This window comes from Alligator mississippiensis, chromosome 2, assembly GCF_030867095.1.
Source record: "Alligator mississippiensis isolate rAllMis1 chromosome 2, rAllMis1, whole genome shotgun sequence".
Lineage (NCBI taxonomy): Eukaryota > Metazoa > Chordata > Crocodylia > Alligatoridae > Alligator > Alligator mississippiensis.
This window is the reverse complement of record NC_081825.1, coordinates 83,840,181-83,866,805: the sequence shown is the minus strand read 5'-3', so window position 1 is coordinate 83,866,805 and position 26,625 is coordinate 83,840,181. Positions and strand designations below refer to the sequence as shown.

At 42.5% G+C, this 26,625-nt stretch overlaps 1 pseudogene; it reads right to left on the bottom strand.

The window, feature by feature from the left end:
* LOC132248263 (probable ATP-dependent RNA helicase DDX60) overlaps nt 1–19,679 on the bottom strand; it is a 30,321-nt pseudogene extending 10,642 nt beyond the window's left edge.
* Nucleotides 19,680–26,625: the final 6,946 nt, after the last annotated feature.

Genomic DNA, 26,625 nt, shown 5'->3' with positions numbered 1-26,625 from the left:
TCTGCTGCCCTGGGGTCCTCTAGGACCCCAGGTAGCGCTGCTGGGGCCAGCACCTGTGCTGGCCCCAGCCTCCCCTACCCAGCCTGGGTCAATTTGCCACACACCAGAGTACACATGCAGGGGCATGCATAGGGACAAATAGAAGCAGCACAAATGTGTTGTTGATATTTGTCCTGCAGGAAGCATGCACCTCTGCACATGAGCACTAATCGGGATACACCCCATTGGAGCATATTTGTTCCCGATGACAGCACATGTAAACACATTCCCAGCCACATCTTAATGCACTTTAACGGTGCCTCTACACAAGCATGGAGGCCGCTCTGATGCGCTGGAATTTTAGCATGTCAAAACAGACACGATTACTTGAGTCTTCTGGAACCTGGCAATCGCCGCACTCCAGCAGCCTCCTGTATCTCATGTATTGGCATTTCCCCACTTAAAAATGGCAGTGGGGACACTTGAACTAAAGCTCATCAAATAACCTTTAGTTCAAGTGCCCCCACCACCATTTTTAAGCATAGGGGCGCTGATACAGAAGACATGGTGGTGCTGGCCTCCCCCACCCTCAGAGCATGTGTAAATGTACCCTAAGTTACATGTGGACACACCCTGTATGTAGGTATTCTTGAAGAGGATCTTCAGAGATGTACCCTACATCGCACACGCACACAGTGGCCTTGAGATAATTAGTTAATAAATATTGTGAACAGTAATCAAAAACATCCTGTCTTGCCATGACAACAAATACTAATAAGAGCTGTTTTGCTACTCCAACATAATATTTTGGGAATGGTTGGTTGGTTGGTTGGTTTGTTACAGTTCAACACATGCAGTTTTGACTTCTTAGCATCTTTAACTTAAAAAAAAAAAATGTAACACTTTTCCTGGGTTTCTTTTTTCATCAATATGAAAATTCTCAGAATTGACAAAAGTACAGCATCTGGTGATTTGCATTTATGTGCATTGTGAAAACATGAAAAAGAATAAAGGACACATACCTTTTTAAAAATGGTAGACTATTTAAAATATCTCCAGCAAATTCATCCACTACCTCAGACCTCATTGGTAAATAAGCCCTAGCTTAGGAATCATCTTCTTGGATTCTTTTCAGATTGAAACACAGACAAATTAGTTTTTCAAGATGCCTACTAGAGAATTGTTATAGGCTGTATTAAACTTCACTAATATTATGTCATATATAACCACTGTCCTATGCTTATGGTGGTAGAAGGAGTTTAGCTCCTTTGTGATGTGTCCAAACCAAAACGTAAGGACATAGAGGGAATATGAGCTACATGAGTAAAGAGGTTTTGCTGAATACTATTTCATCAGAGAGTTGTGTATGAGAGTGATGCAGAACAAACTATACACATACATATACACACAACAGAGAAAAGCCAAAGACAGCCTGAACAAGAATTGGAATGTTGTCCTGAGAAAAACCTTGACAGAAGGCTTTATGGGGTGAAAGTGCTGACTGGAGGATAGGGGCTGAGCCATGAACAAAGGCTCTGTCTCTTGTTGTTTAACTCCTCTCACAGTTAGAGAAATAACATTTTGCACATTCTTTGTAAACACAATTAGGTCAAAAAATACCTGATTGCATCCCCAATATGGAACTTTGCTTGTTGTTCTAAATGGAACAAGATGCAAAAGCCTGTATTTTGGCTAATCACACAGTGAATTGCAGTGATTTGTACACACAGGACATATGATACGTTTCTGTCCTTCCTTTCCTGTCCTCATACTCCCACTGAATGAATGGAGCTGTCAGAATCATGTTTCCAGTATCTTTCTTTACTACTCAGAGGGTGCATCTACAAGTGCAATTAGCACATAGCAACGAATTCCAGTGCAGTTTGAACCCGAGTTTATTGGACCTGGGCACAGCATTTATATGTGAGCCCAGGAGACAGCATGTTGAGCTGGGGCAGAGCAGCTCTGGCTAACTGGAGGTCCTAGGAGTCAGCATGATAGCCTGGGGCTGCTCTGACTCAGTTCAACATTATGCAGAGGGGCTGGCTGGGGCACAAGGGTGCTCCAGTACAGGGCTGGCTGACAGGCAGACCCCACACAGGGCACGAGGGTGCTTCAAGCCAGCCCCATCACCATCTATATGGTGCGTTGTGGTACACCAAACGCTGCCATGGGATAGTACTTGTGTTGGACAGTACTATCCTACAGCTGCATTTCTTAGTTTACTACAACCTAATAGCACTGCACGTGTAGACACGGATGCTTTACTTTGGAGCTAATTAGTCAGCTCCACAATAAAGCGCGCACAATGCACCCAGAATTCTCTTTCTTTGACAGTACTATAAATATGTATCCACAAATATGCTTCATAATAAATCCACTTGCAAAAATATTTGTGGAAAGCAAATTTGAAAGTTGGTGAATAAAAACTAATGAAAACAATTCCAACCAATACTAAAGGGTTTTTAAAGCTTTGTCCATCCATATATTAATTTTTCCACAGCAACTTCCATTAGGCTTCTTGTTAAACCATGGCAAAAGGTTAATCAGCTCAATAGCAGTACTGAAAGATTATATGATTTAACATATGACTGTCCAACATCTGAGTGTCTGGGGACTGAAACAGGCTATTCTACTCACAGAAGGATCATGTCTTTTATGCAAAACAGAACAGTAGTAAGTATTAATTTAATATAAGTTTTAAAAATATTAAATATTCTAACTTCAAGAAAGCAAGTTTGGTACCTTTTAACACTGATTGTTTTTCAAGAAAACATGTGGAAGTTCTCCCACAGAGGAAATGATTCTCCAACAATGAATTTTCCAGCTAGTTCAGACATGATGTTCCACAGATATTCATACTCTTTCCTAATTCCTTCTCCCATATCCAAGTTTAAGAAGGAATGTGAAAGAGACACTGAAGTTTGGATAGAAAAAAAAATATAAAAGTAGCCTTTTGATTTATTTTTTTCAAACTCCAATATAAACATATAGAATTTCACTGTTTCAGGGGAAAAATGATGAGGAAAAGTCAAGTGAAAATTTACATAAAAATGGCACAAGAGTTCACAAGTCTCTTATGACTTTCTGAACAAGAAAAAATGGTTTATGCCTTTCTGAACAAATTATTCTTTAAGGACACTTTTACATGCCGAGAGCCACTCTAATTAAAGCACCACTGCATCTTGTGTATCGGCATCCCTGTGCTTAAAATGGCAGTGAGGATACTTGAACTAAAGTTCATTCAACAGGCTTTAGCTCAAATACCCCCACCACCATTTTTAAGTGTGGGGACGCTGATACATGAGATGCAAGAGGCTGCTGGAGTGTGGTAATTGCCATGCATGATGCTCTGGAACTCCAGCACATTGAAGCAGTGTTCACGCTCATGTATATGCACCCTAAAACACCATTCTGTCCTGCCTTCTACAAGCCTTTTTGTGCAGCTCTGATTTTCAAAGTTAAGAACATGCTTTTTTAGCCACACACATAAGACACAAAGCCTTGTTCAGATGACAAAGATGAACCTGGATATTTGTTCAAGAATCTGGTTTCTAGACATCAAGTTCCTTTCGAGGGGAAGAGATGAAGAAAGTACAGAGAGAGGCAGAGCCTTGGATTCTCCCTGATTTAAATCTAAATTGGGGTAAAATTAAGAATGTGATATCTTGGTCATTTTCTGCTTCACAGTAATATGCAATGTTCATCCATAGGAGATTTGTCACTTAAATCATGCAAGTGAGTAAAATCCACTTTTCCTAACTCTTTAATTGTCAGGTGTTTCAAAAGGAGATATTCACAACTTTTAAGCTAAAAAAAAGTGTGGGGGAGAAGTAAATAGAATGCAGACATTTGCTTACTATCCATGCAGAATACCAATATATTGTTCTTTAGAGCAAACAACTTCTAGGGACTCTCCTCAATGTTCTGGCTCAAATACTTGAAGATAATTGTATCTGAGGTCTTTTCCTTAATCGCATATTTAGTTTTAATTCTTATGAGGGTCTCTCTTTTATTAGAGAGATCTGTGTTTGTACATCTCTTTAATAGCTATTAAATAGTGCAGCCGGGGATGTATCCTCTGACCTCCCTACACCAATAATGGTGCATGCCAGGAATGGTATCACAGGGGATAGATCACTTTAGTTAGGCCCAATTCTCATAGGCCACTGGTTCTCAACTTTTTAGATTCAAAGCGCCCCTTGTTAAGATTAAGGCACCCTTGTTAGACTCCAGGTACCCCTCAAAAAATGGCAGCTCTTAGTTTCCACTCTTTTCAACTATAGAAAAATAATAGAACAATTCTTCTATTGCAAAGAACTCAGATGGACCACAACAGGTCAGAATGATTGTAACACTATAGATTCTGTTTTGAAATCTTTGGGGTTACCTTGTGAAACATGTTTGCACATTTAACAATGCTAATATTGTGTGGCACCCTTGTAAAGACCTTAAGGTACCCCAGGGTGCCGGGGCACCATGAATGAGAATCGCTGATAGAGGCTATGTACAAATTCCAGCAGTGGAAATTTCCATGGTTAAAACTGATTCTGGGAAAGAGAACCGTGCAGGTGCTCAGTACACAAACACTCCCTCTCCCCTGCTCCTTGCACCTTCCCCAGACTGGAATTATATCAGGCTAAGGAAAGCATGGGCTACTCCAGTCCTGTTTCCAAGGGACTGGAACAGCAGGACAAAGCCCCCTGCTTGGTCCTCACACCAGGGACTCCAGTGTGAGAAGCAGGCAGGGAACTCGCATTGTCCAGATCTAAGCAGTCTGAGCCTTGTTGAAAAACCCACACCCACTCCACACACCTGAGACTCCAGTGTGAGGAGTGAGCAGGAGCTTTTCCCCACTATGCCAGAGAGAACCTCCCTGACCAGATTTACTCAAATCTAAGACAACCCTGAATTTAAGATGGACCCCCCCCTCCCCCCCAATTATTAGATTCTGTATATGGAAAATTTATAAATTTGTTACAATTTTCCAGGAATAGAATCTAAGTATTGAAGTGTTGCCTTAAATTCATCATCCCATCCCCCCTCCCCCCCCACCCCCCATTACAGCAGGAAAAGAAGAGGCTGGGGGAGGGACGTCAGGCAGTCCCCTTACCCTCTGCCTCCCCCATTTCTTCATTCTGCAGCCTTCCTTCCTCCCTGCCACTGCACTCCCACCCCCAGATCCCTGCAATCTCTGCCCCTCACTCTCCAGAGTCTCTGCCTCTTCACCCCCTCATTGCTGTCAGACACTGCTTGGGCTCTATTCACTCTGCAGAGAACAGCATATGGAAGCTCAGCTCTTGCTGAGCCATGCAGAAGTGGTGATGCTGCTGCTTGACCTAGCAGGGGAACGGACTTTCCCTGTACTCCATGCCAAGGAGGGAACCCAGCCCCAGCTAGAGCCAAGATACACTTAACAGTATGGGAGGATCAGAATAGGTGTTGAGGGGGGCAGAAGCTGCATACAGCAAAGAGAGGACAAGCGGGAGGTTGCTGTGGGTCTGACTCTGGCCCAAATCCAACCTCGGGGCCAAAGTCAGAGCCACATCAGCCACCTGCCCTGCCCTCTGCTTTGTATGTGAATCTAAGATGAGGGACTTTCCCCACCATGCTGATTGGGGAGGAAAAACCTTATCTTAGATTTGCGTAAATATGGTAAAATCTGGCAGGGCCAAGTGGCAAGTTTAGGGAAGTTCCCAGCCCTGAGCCTGGATCCTGGCTCTGCCCTCAGCTGAGTACCATGGGGTGGAGGTAAGGGAAAACCAGTTGGGCCAGGAACCAGACTTGAAGAAAGCCTCCCCAAGCCTAAAGCAGGGAGGTGAAACATAGGCAGTGGAAGGTCAGGGCTAATGGGGTGAAGCCCCCACAAACTTGGGGCAGCAGTAGTAGAATAGAGGGCCACAGGGGAGCCCAGGCACAGGCTCTGGGAAGGTGCAGCAGCAGGGAGAGGTGTGCACAGACGGACAGCTGTAGCCTGCAGCAGCCCAGTGGTGTGTAGAGCACTGCCCACCACAGCAGATAAGTCTGTCATGGGGAAGAGGTATAGGGGGACAGATAGAGGCCCCCATGGTGAGGGAGGGAGTGGGGCAGGGGCATGGGCGGGGATGAATGGGGCCCCAAGGCTGGGGTGGGTCATAGGATGCTCAGGGCCCAAGCAGCTCATCCAGGGGCATGGGTGGGGGAACATTCCTGCCACAGTGCACAGCCTGGCGGGGGCCCAGGAAGCATGGGGCAGAGGTGGGCTACCACTGTGGGTAAGGCTCTGCACCCTGCTGCCACTGCACCAGGAGCAGTGCTATGCCATGTGTCTGCTGTGTGCTGACTGTGCCGCTCCCCCTGCCTGCCCGGCAGCAGCCCGCACATGGTGTTGCACCACTCCGAAGGCGGCAGCAGCAGCAGGGCTCAGAGCACAGCCTGTAGTGGCAGTCTGCCTCCACCCCATGCACAAATCTGGGAGCGGGGGGGAATGGGGTCCCCTGGGCCTCTACTAGGATGTTAAAATACAACAATAGCTCAAATAATTTTTGTGTTTGGGAGATTCAAAGTTAAAAAGCATTTAACTTTGAAGCTGTGAAAGGAACATAATTGAAGTTGTATTTACCGGTTTATATTTTTAAATGGCATTTTCATGATGGAATGTCAACTTTCTACTTTTCACCTTTATTTCTAAATTACAACATTGCTAAAATAAAATCCAAAGTGGTCAGTAATACCACTTTCAGAATTCAAAATGAACTAAAGCTTAACAAAACGTATTAGAAGAAACGTTATCAGGATTAGGAATAATGTAATAAAAACTGAAGTACCTCTTCTTCCAGATCCTTCATACTCAAGTATCCAGAGAGAGAAGGCAGTGCTGCTCAACTAGATTCATTCAAATTCTTAACAAGTGTTTGGTAAACCTGATGAATATTTTCTTGATTTTTTTTTTTTTAAACATTATTTTTAATATCAAGAGCAGGGGAGGGTTGTAATCTTTTCAAATGAGGCATTGCGTTTGAAAATACTGACTGTTTTTAGGATATTATGAAATCTTAGGTCATTGAATAAGGTTGACATGGCAGATACAGGCATTTCATAGAATCATAGAAGTAGGGTCGGAAGGGACCTCGCAGCTCTTCAAGTCCGACCCCCTGCCTGGGCAGGAGGAACACTGGGCTCAAATGACCCCAGCCAGGTAGGCATCAAGCCTCTTCTTAAAGACCCCCAGGGTAGGAGCCAGCACCACTTCCCTTGGAAGTTGGTTCCAGATCCTAGCCGCCTTAACTGTGAAGTAGTTCCTACGGATGTCTAATCTAAACCTGCTCTCCAACAACTTGTGGCCATTATTCCTTGTTATCCCGGGGGGCGCGAGGGGAAACAAGGTCTCCCCCCAAACCCTTCTGTTCCCCCCTAGTGAGTTTATAGATGGTCACCAGGTCCCCCCTCAGCCTTCTCTTGTGAAGGCTGAACAGGTTCAGGTCCCGTAGCCTCTCATTGTAGGGTCTGCCCTGCTGTCCCCAGATCATGCAGGTGGCCCTCCTCTGGACCCTCTCAATGTTGTCCACATCCCTCTTGAAGTGGGGTGCTCAGAACTGGACACAGTACTCCAGCTGTGGCCTGACCAGTGTCATGTAGAGGGGGAGGATCACCTCCTTGGCCCTACTTGAGATGCACCTGTGGATGCACGATAAGGTCCGGTTAGCCCTGCCGACCGTGACCTCACATTGTCAGCCCATGTTCATCTTGGAGTCAGTAATGACTCCAAGATCCCTTTCTGCCTCCGTACTCTCAAGAAGGGAGTTTCCCATCTTATAAGTGTGTTGCTGGTTACTACTGCCCAAGTGCAGCACCCTGCACTTGTCCGTATTGAAACACATCCTGTTTTTGTTAGCCCACCCCTACAACCTATCCAGGTCTTGCTGCAGTCTTTCCCTCCCTATTAGTGTGCCCACCTCACCGCAAATTTTCGTATCATCAGCAAATTTAAACAGATTGCTTTTCACCCCGTCATCCAAATCGCTGATAAAGAAATTGATCAGTACGGACCCAAGGACCGAGCCCTGGGGGACTCCGCTGCCCACTTCCCCCAAGTTGAATATGACCCGTCCACCACCACCGAGTATGACCCTTCAGCCAATTTGCATCACTGCCACAGTCACCTAGCTTTTTAATGAGGATGGGGTTGTCGACAGTGTCAAAGGCCTTGCTGAAGTCCAGAAAGTCCTACTTGACTGTGACTAAAGAAGAAAAATGTTCTTTTGTAATAATAACTAATTTTGTAAGTATGGCTTCCTAGTATCTATCTGCTTTGGAGCTAGTACTTTCAATTAGCAGCACATTTAAACTGCACAAATACAGTCCTGAAACAAAATGGTATTTTAATCACAATTGTTCAATATGATTATAATTTACATTGGCCCATTCCAACTAACTCTTCTCCACATAAGTACTCATATTGGATCAAATCATGCTCTGGCTTAATCCATAGTGTAATTCTAGATTTTTAACACTCTAGTATCTGACAAAATATAGCACAATACAGTTATCCTGGGTCAAGTCCTATATAGAAAATATAATATAGCATAGGTTTCCACTGGCATTAACCATTGATTCTCAACCAGGGGTGCCATGAGATCCTTTTAATAGTACCACAGGGTGCTACACAATATTAGCAGTGTTAGGTGTGCAAACACCTATACAAGATGCATAAGATAAACCCAAGTATTTCAAATAAGAATCCATAATGTCAAAAACATTCTGATCTGTTGTCATCTTTCTAAGTTCTTTGGAAGAAAAAATTGCTTTATTATTTTTCCATATTTAAAAAAAAAAAAGTGAAAGCAAAAAGCTGGCATTTTCCGAGTGGTTCCTTAGGTCTAACAAGTTTGAGCACCACTGGCATAAGCAGCAATAGAAGTTTATGAACCAAGGACTACTGCTGCAAAAAGGACTTAGACCTAGAATTGTAAAGCTTATTTCTTAAGTGTCTTGCCACCTAGTAGTAGGGCTGCAGTGTTGTTGTAGCTGTGATAGTCCATGAAATATATGACACAAGGGTTTCATATTTTTGGGGGGTGATATCTTTTATTGGACCAACAGTATAGTTGGGACAGATGTTAGACACTTTCAAAGGCAAGACTGACAGACAACCTCCTCAGAAACCTCTCTTCTATTAGCATTAAAGTGCTGTCATGGGATATGTGGATTCAAATCCATGCTCCAAACAAGATAGAGCAGGGAACTGAACCTAGATTCCCCTCCAGGGATAGGCAGTTAGGCAACAGCTGGGTAATGGTTTGGGGTATAAAAACGTCAAGTTTAGATGATAGACTTGGTAGCTAGGTGGCCTATCCCTTTGGCAGATACAGCCCCAGTTTTTCCTTTGTGTATAATTCCTGAGCAATCACTACAGCTATTCCCCGTATAAGTGGGAGTAGTTTGGACCAGGTCTGTACCAGCCACGGTTATTCTGTGGGTCACTACAGTTTAAGGTCATACAACCATCCTGAATAATCCCATACCATTTGCCAGTACACAACAGAGTCCACCAGAGCCAACTTATGCCAGGGAAAGTTGCTTTGCACCAGGGAAGTAGTGCAAAACAGGTAAGACTTGGAAACACATCCCTCTGCATTTTATTTACATTGCCATAAACCAGTAACATGCATGTTTCTGAATAGTCCATATGTCCAGTGTTTAACACATCTCTGAGTGTACACACAATGTGTTTACTCTGGTCAAATTGACACACTTTTAGTACACAAATGTAAATTCCACCATACTACAGAGTGGACACATGGCTCCTTATCCTAGAGTAGCAAACTAGAGGTTGCTATTATAAAACCCTGACAATAGGCTGCAGGAAAACAGGTACTACTAGCTTGAGCAACCTCATGATAGTCCACTGAAAATAACTAGAACTGCACATACTTCACACAGACATAAATATAACTTTCACCAGTATAAAATCACCACACTATTTCAGAGGGTAACTTTACATAGAACAGAGTGATTTAAAACATGTTGGGTGCACCTACGTGTACACCCTAAATGCAGTAATTTGTTCTCTGTGAAGAAAATAAGTTCATTAAATATATCAGAAACAGCATCACTGTATTGTCTCTATTTTGTTTACATCCCCCTGTCAAAAGGACTTTTTGTATATTATGATTTTTGTATATAACTATATATTTTTAAAGAGAAGAAAAAGAAATTCCAGTTCCAAGAATTTCTTGGGATGTCATCAACAGAGTCGCACATTAACTAAATAAATTGATACTGTACAGTATAATTGTGAGCCATTTGTCAAAATGGGTCACTGTATCAAACCAAATGCATAAGAAAGCAAGAAATGCCTATTTTCAAATGGAAATACAGTATTCAGATGTCCAGTTTATATTAGTTTACAGATGGCCAGTTTCTGATACTGGTCCAAGAATAGCAGCAGACAGCTATACACACCTAACAGAATTCATTTTCTTTTTAGGCATCTGTAATTGTAATGAGCCCCTTCAGTCCTCATTAGAGGGAAGAAGGAATTTTAAAATTTGGTATATTAAAATATATCATAAAATTAATAAAAAGCAACCTTTTTATTAAATTAAATGTTGAAATGCTACATTCTGATAAGGCAAAAAGGGACCTTGTCAAAATATGTTATGTCTTATGTTGTGTCATGGTTGATGGTAGTCTTATGAAAAGTTTAGATTATGGATTGCATAGGATGGTTTGGAGAAGGATGATCCTACTTCAGGCAGGGGGTTGGACTAGATGAGCTCTGGAGGTCCCTTGCAGCCCGCCTTCTCCATGACTTCTGCATTTCCATTTAAAAACATGTTGAAACTGTTAATATTTCCATGAAACAGATTTGTTTCAACAAACTGTCATTAAACAATGGAAAAACATTGTCTTGGGTAATTTATGATCAAGTCTGCAAAGAACCACAATGGAATGACTTTTTGAGTGTAACCTGAAGGAAAGCGTTTGCTGGGATATTGGTAAATGAAAGACAAAGTTAAGTACAGCCCTTAACTTAAGCATGGAAGAGGCAGTATCTTCCAGGTTTTATGAAAATTATTGACTGTTTTTAATTACATTTTTTTCAATTCATATTCAGCACCATACTTACACAGATCTTGGTATTTCAGCCAAAATTAGGTCAGCTATTTCCTCCAGAAACTGGAGTTCTAAAGAAGAACAAAACATTTTTCTTTATTGCTAGTGACAAGGATTAATATGGTCAAAGACAGTTCATATCAAAGTACTTTCATTGAACTATACTAAATACAAAACAGCTGTTTAAAAGAAGGTGACACAGTCAGAAGTTAGGTAATGCTGACATTTAGGTTGTCCATGAAATCTCTGGGTCATACACTGCAGTCTCTTAGTATATGAGGCACCACATTCTGTAATTCTTTTCATAAAAATTTTAAAGTAATTGGGCTTACTGTTTCAGCCAGTCTATGATCACAAAATTAAAGGCTGAAAAATAACACAAAGTATCATTATGCATTAAGACATAGGTCAGCAACCTTTTAATAACGAGGACTGCGGCTTGCAACTCAGCTGGTGCCATGGCCATCCTTTCCTTTCAGCTGTGGTGAGCAAGGCATCAGTGAGGAACAGCAGCCCTCCATGCAGGCTAAAAGTTACTGGCATGCCATTAGCAAAACAAGGACCAAATCAAACAACCGGGGATTTGCGTGCCTTTAGTAAAACGTGGACCAGATCTTTGCAGGCCAGATACAATACCTTTGAAAGCCAGATATGGCCCATAGGCTGTAAGTTGCTGACTCCTGCATTAAGGTGTACAGACAACTTTAATTATGGGATTTATCTTGAAATTGTTCCATTTTCAGCCTTAGGTTCATAAGGAGAACTTGGGTGCCTAAGTACATCATTAAAACAATATCAGTATTTATAGTCCATGGCAAGTCCAGGACTTGTACAGTGCGGCTGCCGGACTCAGCTTTGCAGCAGAGCTGCTGCCACTAGACTCAAGCCAGCTGCCTGGGCCCCCTGGCCCATCTGCCCCACACTCACCTCAAGGAGTGGGACCCACACAGGGTGCACAGCTAGGAGTATGGGATGGGGCCATGGGTGGGGAGGGAGTGAAGAGCAGCGTCTGGGAGCAGGACAGGTAGGTGGGACCAGGATCACACAGCAGGATTGCAAGGCAGTAAGGACTGAGCCTCAATCTGGGGCAGACCCATATCAGTTGCAGACCCACATCCCTGTAAATGATGCCCATTCCACAGGCAGGGGTGCACAGAGGGTAAATTGTGGCTCTGCCCTGGCCCCCAGCCCTGCACTGTCACTGCTCCAAGATCCTGGCCCAAATCCTGTCTGCCTACTGCTAGAAAATGAGGCCACGTTTACATGTTTATTAATGCAACATTATTACAGCACATTAAGTTAGTAGCTATAATAACAGGTACTAATAATGAACCATAATCAGCACAACTGCACATTAGCACAGATGAACACTTTTGGGTGACATTATTGCACATTAGACTAAGTCTACTGCTCATTAGCATGGTTTTTGCCAGCCACACTAATGCAAAGTAGAATTAGTCTAATGTGTGTTAAGCATCTCATGTAGACATGCCTTAAGTGACATAATTTTTCCCGTTAACATTGTAGTTTGAACATCAAAGCATAGGCGATGTGTAGAGGGGACACGGGGGGTGGCACATGCCCCCCCGAGATTGGCTGCTGCCGCCAGCATCTGTGGGCAGTAACCACTTGGCACCTCCCCCTCCCCTTGCCGCTGACAACATTGCGGCCACCTGCAGGCAGTCCCTGCTCAACCCGCCCTCACCGCTAATTTCACTGCGGCCGCCTGCAGGCAGTCGCCATGCCCCCCCAACCACAGGAGGCATGAGCCATTCATGCATCAAAGAATGAGAGTTAGCTTCCATTTTGCTTTGATAGCAGCATAACCTCATGCAGAAAAACTTTGCAGTACATTTCCAGAGACATTGGAAAGGATTTAGTACTTCTTTCCAAAATGTATATCGTCATATTTAACCTTCTTTTTCTTTAATTTTGCCTCTTCTATAAGCAAATACAGATGTAATTAAAACAGGAAATAATTACCTCTGTACCTGGTCCTAGTATTGAGAAATATATAACGTACTTTAATATTCAACAAGCAGAGAAGGTTGTCTGAAAGCAAAGAGATTTTTATAAAAGCCATATCCCTAAGCCATGTAAACCACAAGCATTATTCTTCTGCCACAACCACACGGATTGATAGCTGATGTATTTCCTTTTCCCAACAAGGCATACTTAAAAGTACATCACTGCAACTTTTATTTTCTACTTGATCTTCAAAAGACAAAGATTTTTTTCCCCAATACCTTTGGCTGAGAGATTGCTGTCATCATCATCGGTGCTATCCCAAACAGGAACTCTAGAAGCCATCAGAGTTTTATTATGGCTTAATAGTATGCATCTTCTTGCTCCAAATGCGGTCAGTGTGCCTTTTAAGAAACAAACATTTCTTTATAAAAAAAAAAAAAAAATTATAGGCCTTATTAAATATATAGTAATAAAGTTAATCAGAGTTTGAAAGAAGTGGTGGTATAGTGCCAAAGTCCAGACCAGGGTGTCACAAGTGGCACAGGTAGCTTCTGTGTGTGGCATGTGGCAGATCAGACAGGGAGCACAGGGCTGAGAAAAGAAAGCAGAACAGCAGATCAGGCAGCAGAAGGGGATTGGAGTCGTTGTTCAGGAGAATGTGGAATTAATTTGTGGCAGGCCTACCAAAAAGATTGGCCACCATTGATTTGGACCAAGAATATTCACCTTGTTTCACAACTGTTTACAAATTAAGCAAAAGATAGGTATTAGACAATACAAAGAAAGGAATTCATAAATTATCTAAAAACCCTAGAAAATCATATAAAGTAAGTTTATAAATACCTGTAAGTCTGAGTTATTTTTCAGCAATGTTTTATTCTCAATAATAACAAATTCACTGTGAAAATTACATGGCAGCATGTAATTTTCCCCAAAAGGTTCTTCCTCCTTCCTTTACTAATGTTAGCTACAAGCTGTACTCTAGTGTGCAGGAATGAGTATTCAGGGCAATTATTAAAGATTGTTTGCAAGATATAACTGTTATTTAACTATGTGTTTAAACAGTTCACAATAAAGAAAACTATGCAGCACAGAATTTTGCAGGGTCCTCCAAATTTCTATGCAATGTTTTCCAAGATGGTGGTTACAACTCACTCAAATTGGAGGACGTTGTCAAAAATATTTTTACTTTAGAGAGACTTCTTTTTTTACTTATTTTTAATGTGCTGTCCCTTTTACACCATGCAAAATCAGAACATGACATGGAAGCCAGATTTAGAATGATGATAGGGACTGTTTAACATTTGAAAGCATAGACTGCACAGTTCCCTCACAGTCTTTAGATGAAAACCATTTTGTTGCTATCCTGATTTTACACCATTATTAAGCATTTGTTAAATATGCCTTAAAATGCATTGTTTTCCTTTAAGTAGCAGCCATTACAAGCTATCATAAAAAACAGAGGCCAGCTTTTAGGGATAAAATGTGCTATATATCCCATTACTGTGTTTCATTTAATCCAGTAAGAGTTAATGCTGTGGAATTTAGACACTTAGGTGCTGAAGCAAAGATGTCTTAAACAGCCTAAGAGGCTCAAAGCTGAAACACACATTTTGAATATAATGTATATATAGCTATAAATGTGGGGAATGCATGTTACAGTGGGGAGACATCAAACCCTGAACCACAGCTTAGCCATTGAACATGTTTATACACATAATAATGAATGGATATGTATCACTTTTATGATGTCATAAGTGTGTCTCATTCTCCCCCTCCTTGTTACAATCCAAGAAATAAATTCTTCTTTGAATTACACCAATACAATTGATTTAAGGCACAGGCTTGCCCAGATAAGTGTATGGCTAAATGCAGAGATTAAAGATAGGGAATGAAAGCAAACCACAAAACTAGTTCCCCCCAGTAAATGAATGACTGGAACTTTTCTGCAAACCCCTAAGGCTTTAGCAAGAAGCTGCAAACACCTCTACCCCCTTCCTCCAGACAGTCTGGAAAATTCAGAGCATCACAATCTGACACTGAGGAGGCTTTCTTGCAAAAAGCATAAAGCTCCATTGCCCCCTAGAGCTGCAACTGCTTTGGAACAGGAGACACTCTCAGGACTGATGAGGAAAGGTACAGAAGAAACCAGTTTGATCTTAGCTGGCCCTCCAGCCAAACCAGCAGCAGAGAGCACACTCCCGCTACAACTGATCTGGGGATTATACAGGAGGCATAGTCTATGTCCTTAATGGTTAAGTTTCGATTCCCAAGAAACACAGGGAAGAGTTTCAGACAGAAGAGAAATAGCATAACGGAAGCAACACTGATTAGCCCTCCTGTTGCAAGTTAGAGGAAATTAAGTATGCAGTTGTCACACTGTGGTAATCATGTTGGATTTGAAACCAGGGCAGTCAATATAATACACTCCCTGTCCCCACTGTGGATGGAGCAATATAAATACAAGTGTGCTTCTTACAGCTTATTGCTGGATCTCCAGGGATCAAAAAAAACAAACAAACCCTACTTCAAGGTAGCAGCATGGGTAGCACCTGCGTGTGTGGTGCATAGCACCACAGATGGGTCTGTGGCACCACATACTGCACATCCACGCTCGTCTGGACACAGTCCAGATGGGCAACACTGTCACAAAACCTGAGTCTGGCATGTATGTGTTTTTGGATCCTTCCACATTTTGACTACAAATTGCACTCTCAAAGTAAAGAATAGGTAGAGCTTCCACTCACAAAATAGATTTTCACATACTATACATAGCTCTCTCACACTCTTGTTATCCATCTCATATCTGTACCTTTGCATCCTATTCCCTGTTATAGCTGGCTCCTCATTAAGTGTTCCAGACTTCAGTTTCTTCTTGTGGTTCACAGTCTTCCCTCAACTGGTTTGATGCTCACTGTGGTTATCCATTATATAGTGTTGAAGAGGTAATGAATTTATCTACCAATATACATGATCCCATTCTTGTGAATGTGAAAATTAAAAGCCTCCTACATTGAAAAAATGGAGATAAAATCTCTATGCAAAAATGACAATATAATGTCTGTTCAACAACTAAGAAATATGCAAGATAAAAAATGAAAGGTTCCCTGTCTGTTTCTATATACTTCTCATGTTCAGAGGTACCTCTGGTGCCACAGAATTGGAAGTATATCTGGAGGCAGTTTAATGAATGAACCTCCCCAGTTCAAGAAAATTACAAAGAGAGATGTGTCTATCCAGTAACCTCTGTTCCTTCTTTCCCATGTTTTGATGCTGGTGGAACCAGTAGTTTTGTGTCAGGCATCCATTTTTTTAAGTTTCACTATTTCTCCTTAAACTTACTAAAAATGAACTATAACATTAATTCAGAATCTTAAATGTTATTTGGGTGTAGGTTGTAGCTGTGTTGGTCTAAGGACATAGGCAGACAAGGTTTTTTGGGTAAATCTAATATCTTTTATTAGACCAACTCAAATAGTTGGAAAATTCTTCTTAGCAAGCTTTTGGGTTTAAATACCCTTTGTCAGGCTGAGAGAGCATCTGGAGTTGGTGTGTGCTCATTCTATCCAGGAAAAGCACACACCAACTGCAGATGCTTCGTCAGCCTGATGAAGGGTTTTTAAACCTGAAAGCTTGCTAAGAAGAATTTTTTCCAACTATTTGAGTTGGTCTAATAAATGTTATTTGGGAGCTTTCAGTACGTAGAGTTTATAACTAGAGGAAAAAACTAAGCTGGATTTTCTTGAATCCTGCCCAAATGGAAAAGAAGTCTAGTCACTTCACCTGAGCACCATGGATAAAGTACTCCAGCAGAGGAGGATCTTCAACAGAAGGAGCAAGAAGTTCAGCAACTGAGCTCAATGCTGTACTCTGATGTGCAGAAACAGCTCTGCTTTTGTATCAAACATGTTCTCTACCAGCACAGAGAGAACTGTATCTTTGGGAAGCACTGAAGCAGAGCTGGTAACTGAGTTTGCTCTTTCCTCTATAAAAGATCCTATTGTAGCTTGGCTCAATCCTGCTATCATTTAGAGCAGTGGTTCTCAATCTTTTTAGACTCAGAGCACTCCTTGTTCAGCTCAAAACACCCCTCAGAATATGCTAGTTCTTAGCTTTCACTGATTTTTTTTTACTACAGTAAAATAATACAGCAATTCTTCTGTTGCAAGGAACTCAGAAAGCCCACAGAGGGTCTGTCTACACAAGACATGTTAATGCACCTTAGCCTAGTTTACTGCACAGTAAGGATGCATGTCTATATGTGTGCACCCTTATTACACAGTAAAAATGGCTAATCATGACTAAATTTGATACCTGCAAATGCAGGTATCAAATTTAGACATGATTAGCTAATGTGCAGCAATGCATGTGTAGATGTGACCTAGCACTAACTTTAGTGCTGGGTCTGCCTTTCACTAGAGGGACACTTTGAGCCCAGCCCCAAGGCTCCTGGCTGGGAGCCTCTCCTGGCCTAGGGCTGGACTGCTCCCTGGCAAGCCATTTTCTGTCTTGGGTCACACTGCACAGAAGCCTGGTGGGTCCTGTGCAATTCCCAGGACCACTGCACACCTCATGTGTCCCCCCCCCCGGCAGAACACAGGCTGCCTCTGCCTGGTCTGTCCCCTCTCCAGAGCTGCTGCGTGGCCACAGGTGAGTGTTGCCAAGGGCTGCAGCTTGTTGCACCCCTTGCCCAGCCCTGATATCCCTCCAGGGCTGCTGGCTGGCTGTTTCTAACAGCAGGACCAGCACCTGCTCTCTGCTTCTGCTCACCCCCAGCAGTGTCTCCTGTCTTTGCAGGTGCTGTAGCCAACAGCAGCACCAGCTCCTCCCCAGGTGGTGCCCCTGGCCACTGTGCACCATGAGCCATGGACACTGGGCACAGCTGGTCACCCTTGTTCACATGGAGGCCCACACCAAGTCACCAGCCTCACCAGCTCTGGATACGTGGTAAATCCTGCACTGAAGGAAGGGTCCTCCCAGTCCCTTCCCCTCCCCTGGGCCCAGGGATGGGTGGCAGTGATGCCCTCCATGGTAGTGGGGGACAAGGACATGTAGCACTGACACAAGTAGCCTTCCAGGCAGTGGCAGAAGTTGCAAGACAGCCCAGGTTTGTCCCCCTCCTCCCCATGCCATCATAGCTCTGGGTCTGAAACCAAGAGCACAGGTGGTCCTCAGGCACCAGGAGGATCAGCAGCAGCAAGATGTAGTAGCTTGGGCACCCCTCGGCCTGCACAAACAGCTCATCATGCACCACCCAGGGTATATGGATCAGGGGCACACTCGGGGCACAGTGATGGCATTGGCGGGGACCAGCCCTGGGTCACCACCCCAGAGAGGCCCCCATTGGGGAGGGCAGGGGCACAGCCAGCCCTGAGCCCCAATTGTCTGGGAACCACGCATACCCTGAGCCTGGGAGCTGTGGGCTGGGCAGCAGTGCCCCTGGACCCACAGGGGAACAGCCCACAGCCCCTGGGTCCATGGGGGAACAGTCTGAAGCTGGGATGCTGGGAACCTTCCCCCTAGCGCGTGCACACACACACACACACATAGTCTCCCACTCTGGAACTGAAAAACAGAGATATTGTAAATAGTTTTGACACTGTAAATAGCTTCAACATTGTAAGCAGGTTTCTTATTCCTGGTGGGTGGGGAGGGTGGTGGAGGTTCTCTTTTTGTTGTGGAGGGATGGGGGAGGGATGAGGTGGGTGTTGTTAGGGAAATAAACATTTATATTTGGGTTTTAATTGGTGGTTTAGGTGGGACTAGAAAGGAGTGGCTTGGAGGTCCCTGTAGTGCTAGAGTGGCCCATGATTGCCTTGACCTTTGCTAGGGGTCTGGCTCGAGGCACAGACAGGGGACAGGGGCCTGAAGCCTGAGAAGGGCAGAGAGTTAAGAGCCTGTGAGAGGCTAATGAGACCAAGGAGCCTGGAGCCCAGGCAGGGCAGACATAAAGGCCCCAGAGGGCAGGATAGGGGGCTGGAGCCCAGAAGCTGGATCTGGACCAATGGGCTTGGCTAAGGGACCAGCTAGAGTAGAAGGGTGGAAGCTGTGAAAGCTGAAGCCCCAAGAGGGTAGTAAAGGCCTAGATGGCCTGGTGGCTTTGTGGGACAAGTGTTGCACCTTAGTGATGATACCTAACTTCTGTGAGGCATGGGCATAATTATGGGGGTGGCCGGAGGTCACAACGTAAGCTCTTAAGGCAAGCAAGGTCAGAAGAGTAGACCATTGAGGAAGAGGGAGCACCTTAGGCTTGTCAGTCTCTGAGGCCAGCCTCCCTTTCACAAAGTTTCCTTCAAGACCTGGTAGGCAAGAAAGCAAGATGAGACTGAGAGAGCGCGCGAGCCTGGCAGGGATGAGGCAGCCTGTAGGGGGCATCACAATGGTCCTCAATCACCTAACCTGTTATAACACTTAAAAAAAATGTTTTGTTTTGGTTGGTTTGCTTTTGCCATGGGACTTTCCCTCTTTCTTCAAAGATGACTAGATCTCAATTCTTTTGTATCTAACCTGGCTTCTTCTAGATCTTGAGGCCTTAAACATTGCTCCTTATTTGATGGGGCTGTTTCTGCTAATGACAGACGTACAAAGTTCCTGTTACCACCTGAAATCGTCTTATATTCCTTGCAAGTGTACATTTTGTTAGGTCCTTCACTTTGGAACCAGACAGAACATAGAAGCTAAGCTCCAGGCTTGCCTGCCTGGTAAATCTAAGGGGACCACCTTCTCACCCTGAGGTGTAGGACACCAGCAAGTGCAGTGACTAAAAAAATTACAGGATCCTTTCCCAAAAAGCTACTGTCATCTGCACCATGAAAGCTGGTTTCTGGGAGCACAAGGGAGAAAATCCTCAAGTTGGGGCTCTCTGAAAAGACATTCCTTGCCCTTCTCTGTTGCTTGACTTCTGGGACTTCAAAGTGCCAGGTGGTATCAAAGCACTGATGGTTCAACACTGAAATCCAGGTATAGGGAACTGTTATGCCCAGTGTTTTAAAAGCAGCAAAACTGCCACAAGCAACCTTTGCCATCAGCCTCCATTATGGTGACAAAACTGCCGTGCCATCTTTTCACTGTTTGTGATCCTCAAGGCCTCTAGCACCGGTCTCATCAGCTCCTCAGAGAAACAATACGTCTCTGTCATCCATCAATTCTGTCTCACCAGCTCTCATGGAAGCCACTATGCACTCCACATTTCCTTGTCTCCCTTCAGAAGTCCAGAAATCTTTCTGATGACAGAGATTAGTCTGAAGGACAGCCCCAGGTATCTGGCATCAAGAACCCAGGGTCCTGTTGACATCCCAGGGGGGTTTACCATAGTCCATGTGATGATAGAACCTCACTTGCAAAATCCCAAATTTTGCAAACCCTGAATGCTAATGATATGCTAGTAAAGGGCAGGGCTTCCCAGCAGGGCTTCTTTGTAGGAAACTACAAATACTGAGTGAGAGTCACTTCCCCAAAGAATTTACAGTATAAAAAAATACAATGCCAGAGAAAGAGATGCAACAGTCTGTCAAAGTAAATGGAACCTTCTACATATGTCTGCATAGAGACCTGGAATAAATTTGGTGCAGTCAAATTCTTTGTAATTTTTCTTGCATATATAATTTCATATTCAAATAATTTAAAATACACAATGCCTTTTTTAAAAATTCTTCTCTGGTTTAGTATTTTGTTGTTTGTGTACTACTTTCTGATCTAAACAGAGTTGTCCAACTGGCAGCCTGCAAGCCAATGTGGCCTGGGAGGGGTTCATTTTAAGCTCTTGGGATGCCACTTGACTGCCATTCCCCACATTGCTCCAGCTGCAACCAGGAGCTCTAGGCTCGCCCTACAGCCTCCACCTTCTCCATTCTGCCTCTGCCCCAGAGGACAATGCAGTAGGGCACAGTGCAGTGAAACCTGTGCACCAGAGGAACCCTTGGCTGTTCTCTATGTGATTTAGCACTGAAGCTGAGCTATTTCTTTTTCTATAGAAACAGCATCTTCATTTGCACAGTACTTTGGACATAAGGCATGATATATCTGCAATTCTTCATTGAGTTATGATACTTCCAACACTTCATACTATAGAAAACCTATTCTGTTACTACTGAGACTTTATATGAAAACAAAAGCCTACTCCTAAGTTGTGGAGAAACTATCATATTTTAAGCTAACATATATAATTTTTGTGCTTAGTCACTCTTCCCTTGCCTTCTCTAATAAAAATATAGAAAAAGAGAGACAAGAATCTACTGTTTTAACATAATACAGCCAATCATATAACAAAAAAGCAACAGTCACTGTTGCCTGTGTATGTGATATCTACCAGGTCTGGGGTATTTCTGCCACCACCTTTTTCAGCACCTGTCTATGAGCCAATCAGGAAAAGCAAAGGGCCTGAGGTCGTTCCAACTCATGGACATTCTTTCCAAAAATAGTCCTGAGCTAAGTGCCTGTCTAATAGGAGTTCATGACTGACACATCCCTCAGCATTTCACACTAACAGGCTAAATATGTTCTACTTTTTTTTTAATTTTGTCCTATTTTGGTTGAACAGCTGATTACTACCTATGGCATATATAACTACAGAATTCACTCCCACATTTTTCTAGAAAATGAAATTCCTCTCTTTCCTCATTTGTCTTTGTTTAGCACTTTGACTTCTGATACCATTTTCCAGCTGTCTACCCTTATCTCAAATCAACAATGTTACACTTGCAAAATGGATTTCCTCCTACAGACCCATAAGACCTCAATCTGCACTGTTCAAGGATGTAGTGGTTTGAAATAGCTGCTTAGAAAGGTAAAATTACTTAAAAGCCATAGGTTCAAAAAAGGAAATGAAAGTGAATGTGTTTTATCCAGAAATCAGCAAGCATGTCATTATTTGTTCTATAAAGAACTGCGTGGCACATTAGTGTCTCAGAGTTCACCCCTAGAAGCAGAGACTGAAACTCCTGTTGACCTTCAGTAAAATATCATGCAAAATACCTTGTAAAACAGATCTGATCCAACACACATTGGGAAAAGATTACCAGCAGTTCAGTCTTTAAAGTTCATAGCTGTAAGATTCATAATTTGAAAGTATAATACAGACTAAAGGCTAAAAATGATCCAACAGAAATTTTTCCTGAACACAATATAAGAAAAATAATCTGAATTAATAATGTTGAAAAATGCTAGAAATGTAGAATAACAAAAAATACATTATACAGCAGTAATATTAATTTGTTTCAAGAACCAGCTCTAGTCCATGTTTAAGCAGAGGGTGTGATTTTCAAAAGTGGTCAGTTTTGGCTTAACCTTATTCTCACTGATGTGAAAGGGAATTATTTAAAGTTAATGGGACTAAATGTTATTTTAAAAGGAGAATTGCTAAGGTGGGGCCAATAATAAATAGTTTATAAATGGGTAAGCTAATTAAAACTAATTTAATTAAGTTAGAACAAGAATGTTAATCTATATAACACTGAAATACCTTTGAAAAACTTGGAACATAGCTAAGTTAGAAAGGTTTAGCAATTTAACTCAGCAAGTTAAACAAGACATGACAAAATTAGGGCTAACTTTGCCCCTTTCCTTAGTGCCATTCATCCTTAGATCAGAACTCTTCATTTAAAAACAGGGATCAAAGTTAGCCCTAGTGTTGTGGCTTACATAATTTGACCTTTAAAATGGGAAAGCATTTTCTAGTATATAGGAGCATTTCTTTTTTCTTTCTCTCTATTTTTTCTTGGGTTTTTGTGGGGGGGTTTTGGCGGGGGGATTGGCTTCAGAAGTGTAGATAATCTAAAATTATACTGATAAAACAACCATTTAAAAAGAAACAAGCTAAACTAAAAAAAATCAGTTTAAGACATAACCTACTTTCTTTAGCAAAGTAATTTTATTTTCTTTTTTCAGTTATTTTACTAGGATTTCATTTTTCCTTGCATATGCATACATCTCTCTTCTCTTCCATGTCTGCTACATTACCAGAATTTGATCTAGGCTTCTTTGCCTTTGGGACATATCACTGCTATCTTCTGTCACTTTAATTTGCTTTCTACGCAACTCTGAATCTAATATAAAATTGACTTTTTGACTTGTCTTGCCCTGCCAATACCTGCCAACCTCCTTTAAAAAAACACATTTTAAACCTTCATAAATTCTTGTATATATGAATATCTTTTTTATGCTGGAACTTGGAATGGCCTTTCCATTTCAATCATATTATTTTGCTAATCAAAAAGAGTAAACAAATGATTACATTAAGAGTCTGGTATCTTTTCCACAAACAGACCAATTAATTTCCACTGAATATGTTGCCACCAGGTTGCTCTTCTCTAATCTATGAAGTGTTCTGGATATGAACATGGACATGTGATTAAGTGGGGCATTTGTTAAGGAAAAAAACTTATGTTTATTTAAGCTTTGTACACTTGTTAATGGATGCCTAGCTTAGTAGTTAGTGCATTGTATATAACTCACCCTGGCACTCCGGATGTCTTTTTTGCAACACCTGTATTTACTATAACAAGGAATTCATTTTTGATAATTAAAATAAATTATATAATAAAAATACACTTACTGTTGTATTGTGTCCACACGCACAATATGTACTTTAAGTGTTCATTACCTGCAGTTAAGTGTCTTCTTCACTTTGAGATTTTCAGTGAAATCCTGACTATTGCAGACATTCTTCTGGGGATTCTGAGAGATGAAGGTTTTTTTTTTTAGTTGCATCTGTAGTTCATAATACCATATTGTTTAAAACCCCACATTTGTATACAATCATCATTCTCTAAGGACTTTCCAACAGCATTAAGAAATGTATATTCAGTATTTGGAGTAAGGCTTCATTGTATTTATGGTATGGTATTTTATTTATTTATATGTATTTATTGTGCAAACAGATTTTTAAAAATACGTATAGGTATGTTCTAACAGTGCTTGTGAGTTAAACACGTCGAATCTCCATGTTATATCCATTTTGTTTGGCTTGTGAGTTTTTCAGGACAGAAATTGTCTACTCTGTGTTTTATACAACACTTTATATTATACAACATGATACAAATATTTCTCTGACTAATAAGAACAATGACAATAGTCGTGAAGCTTAAATTAAAAAATGAAAATATATGAAATTCACACAAAGAAAATTAGTATTTTGCTAACAGATTTTTGGCTACTTTTTAACTTTCTGTGAAGAACTTCAACAAAATTTAATCACTACGTAGCACTGCAAACACATTTGAAAGGCTTCATACCACACAATCCAGTGTTCTCCATGCTCCAAGGGTGTGCTGCCTAAGTGTGTGCTACTCCATTTTTTTTTCTTCCATGAGTTTTTTTGACCCCTGGAAATGCAGAGGTGAAAAAACCCCATGGCAGGGGGGAAGGAATGAGCAGCACACACTGAAGCAGCACACGCTGCTCAAAAGCGGAGCCAAGCCACCTAGAGCTGCACTGTGGCTGCCAGCCAGGCACTGCCCGGCAGGATCACCATGGCCGCAGCCTCAGGAGGCCCCCAGGACCCCAGGTAAGTCTGCTGGGGCCATCACAGTGCCAGCCCCAACCTCCCCTACTGCCCCCGGGGTAGCTTGCCACACTCCAAAGCACATGTCGCATAGGCATTCCTTGAGGACAAGTAGCTACAGCACAAGGTGAGCCACTGTTAGTTGTCCCCGGGAAACCAAACATCCATGCATGTCTGGATGCACGGTAGGGTGCAGACAGCAGTGACGTTTTTGACCAGTCTAGCCATGGGAAGCTGTCTATCGCCGTGATCAAATACACGCGCGCAGCTGCAGACCGCTTCAAAAGTGGCCGATCAGACTAAAATCTGAACCCTCATTGCATTAGGGGTCCAAAACAGTGTCTTCTGTAACTCCTGTCTGTGCCGCCTCCCAACCTGTTGTTATTTGCAGGATGGGAGAGGGGGAAAGGGAGCAGAGGGAGTTCAGTCTGAGTTTTTTTCAGTCCCTGCTGGAGGGTGAGGTGGGTGTATTGGAGTCCCCTCCCCACCCAGAGGTGAGGGGGTCTTCAATTCACCCACCCCGCCCTCCAGCACTGGCTAGGAAACTTCTAGAATGAGCTCCCCCTCCTCCCTTTCCCCCCTCATTCTGAAACAGGGACAGGCTGGGAGAGAGGATTGGCTGTTGCTAGGGGAAGCCAGACTCCCCTCCCCTCTGGACCCAACAGTGAACTTCTGTTTGGTCTGGGGTATTGTTATAACTCAGAATGCTTCTCAGTTACAGCAGGGAGCTGCACTTCTGTCTGTGCCCAAAGTGCTGCTCAGATTCCCTGAACACACACACACACACACACACACACACACACACACCCCGTGTCTGGAAGGGGAGCAGAATGTCCCATTTTGCGACTGTGAAATATGGTCACCTGAAACATAGATGAAAAGCTGCCATCACATATTTCCCCTTATTCAAAATGGCTTCCATCTCATGTTATTGCCAACAAGGCTGAATATAGCAAGATGGATGCCATGTCCTCACAGGTTAGCTTCATGTGGTGGCTGAGGCTACCACTTCCCACTTTCTTTGATGAGTTTATGCTCAGAGTTAAACAGTTGCCATGCTATGACTCTGGTAAGAGAGACTACACTATTTGGGCAAGGGCTGTGCGGCGCAACAGAGACCCTATGAAGGGCAGAGAGGGAAGAGTGAAGGATGACATGGCATAGTGGACAGGAGGTACATGTATGGGTTGCAGGAGAATGGGAGACATGAGGATATAGGTAACAGTTGGGATAAGGAAGAGTGTGGGAGATGAAGTAGCAGAAGATGAGAAGATGGCAGAAGACTGTGAGCAGCCAAAGGAAAGGATAATGTTGATATTTGTGCAGTCGATAGAAATTAAACAAAGTACTGGATGATTTTAAAATTATTTGTTTTCGAATTGATTTAAATAAAAAGAAAGATAGTAAAGGCTTCTAAATACAATTACTCTACCAAGATACAGTAGGCTCTTTCGGGGTTAGGGTTTTTCTTGCAGTTACCAAGGTTGTTGGTCTTGTAAAGGCTTTCCCATGTGTAAAGATCTTTGCAGATCTTTGCAGTCAAAATAATTGGAAAACCTGATAAAAAAGAGGAGTACTTGTGTCATTCTTTCATTTTTGTAGGTGTTTTTTCCTTGAGGGGAAGATAAGGTTCACATGAGAAAGTAGAAGGAAGGAAAATACAAGACAGTAATATGTGACAGTTCTTCCCATCTTGGTGGTGAACAGAGGTTAAGTGAAATCTCCATTTGAAGAGCCAGGGAGAGACCTGCAAATTTATGGAGGATTAACAGATGACTCCAACCTGAAATTATCATATGTACATTGGCAAAAGAATAGATGTGCTTAAAAAGTCAAAAAGCGGACTAAAATAATCACTGATGTCCATAAAACCCTCATGATTCTGGAGGTAGACTTTGTAAATGCTGGGATTTGGTTAATGACTTTTGATTCCCTGAGGTTGGCAATACTCCATGCTGGAAGGTCTGATTGATAAAAACACCCACGGGTATTCGAGGCTATATGCTATCTAGCTAAGACAGATGTACAGAGTCCTTAGTATCACTTTCACCCCTCAATTCAGGAAGTTCCTTGGATTTCAC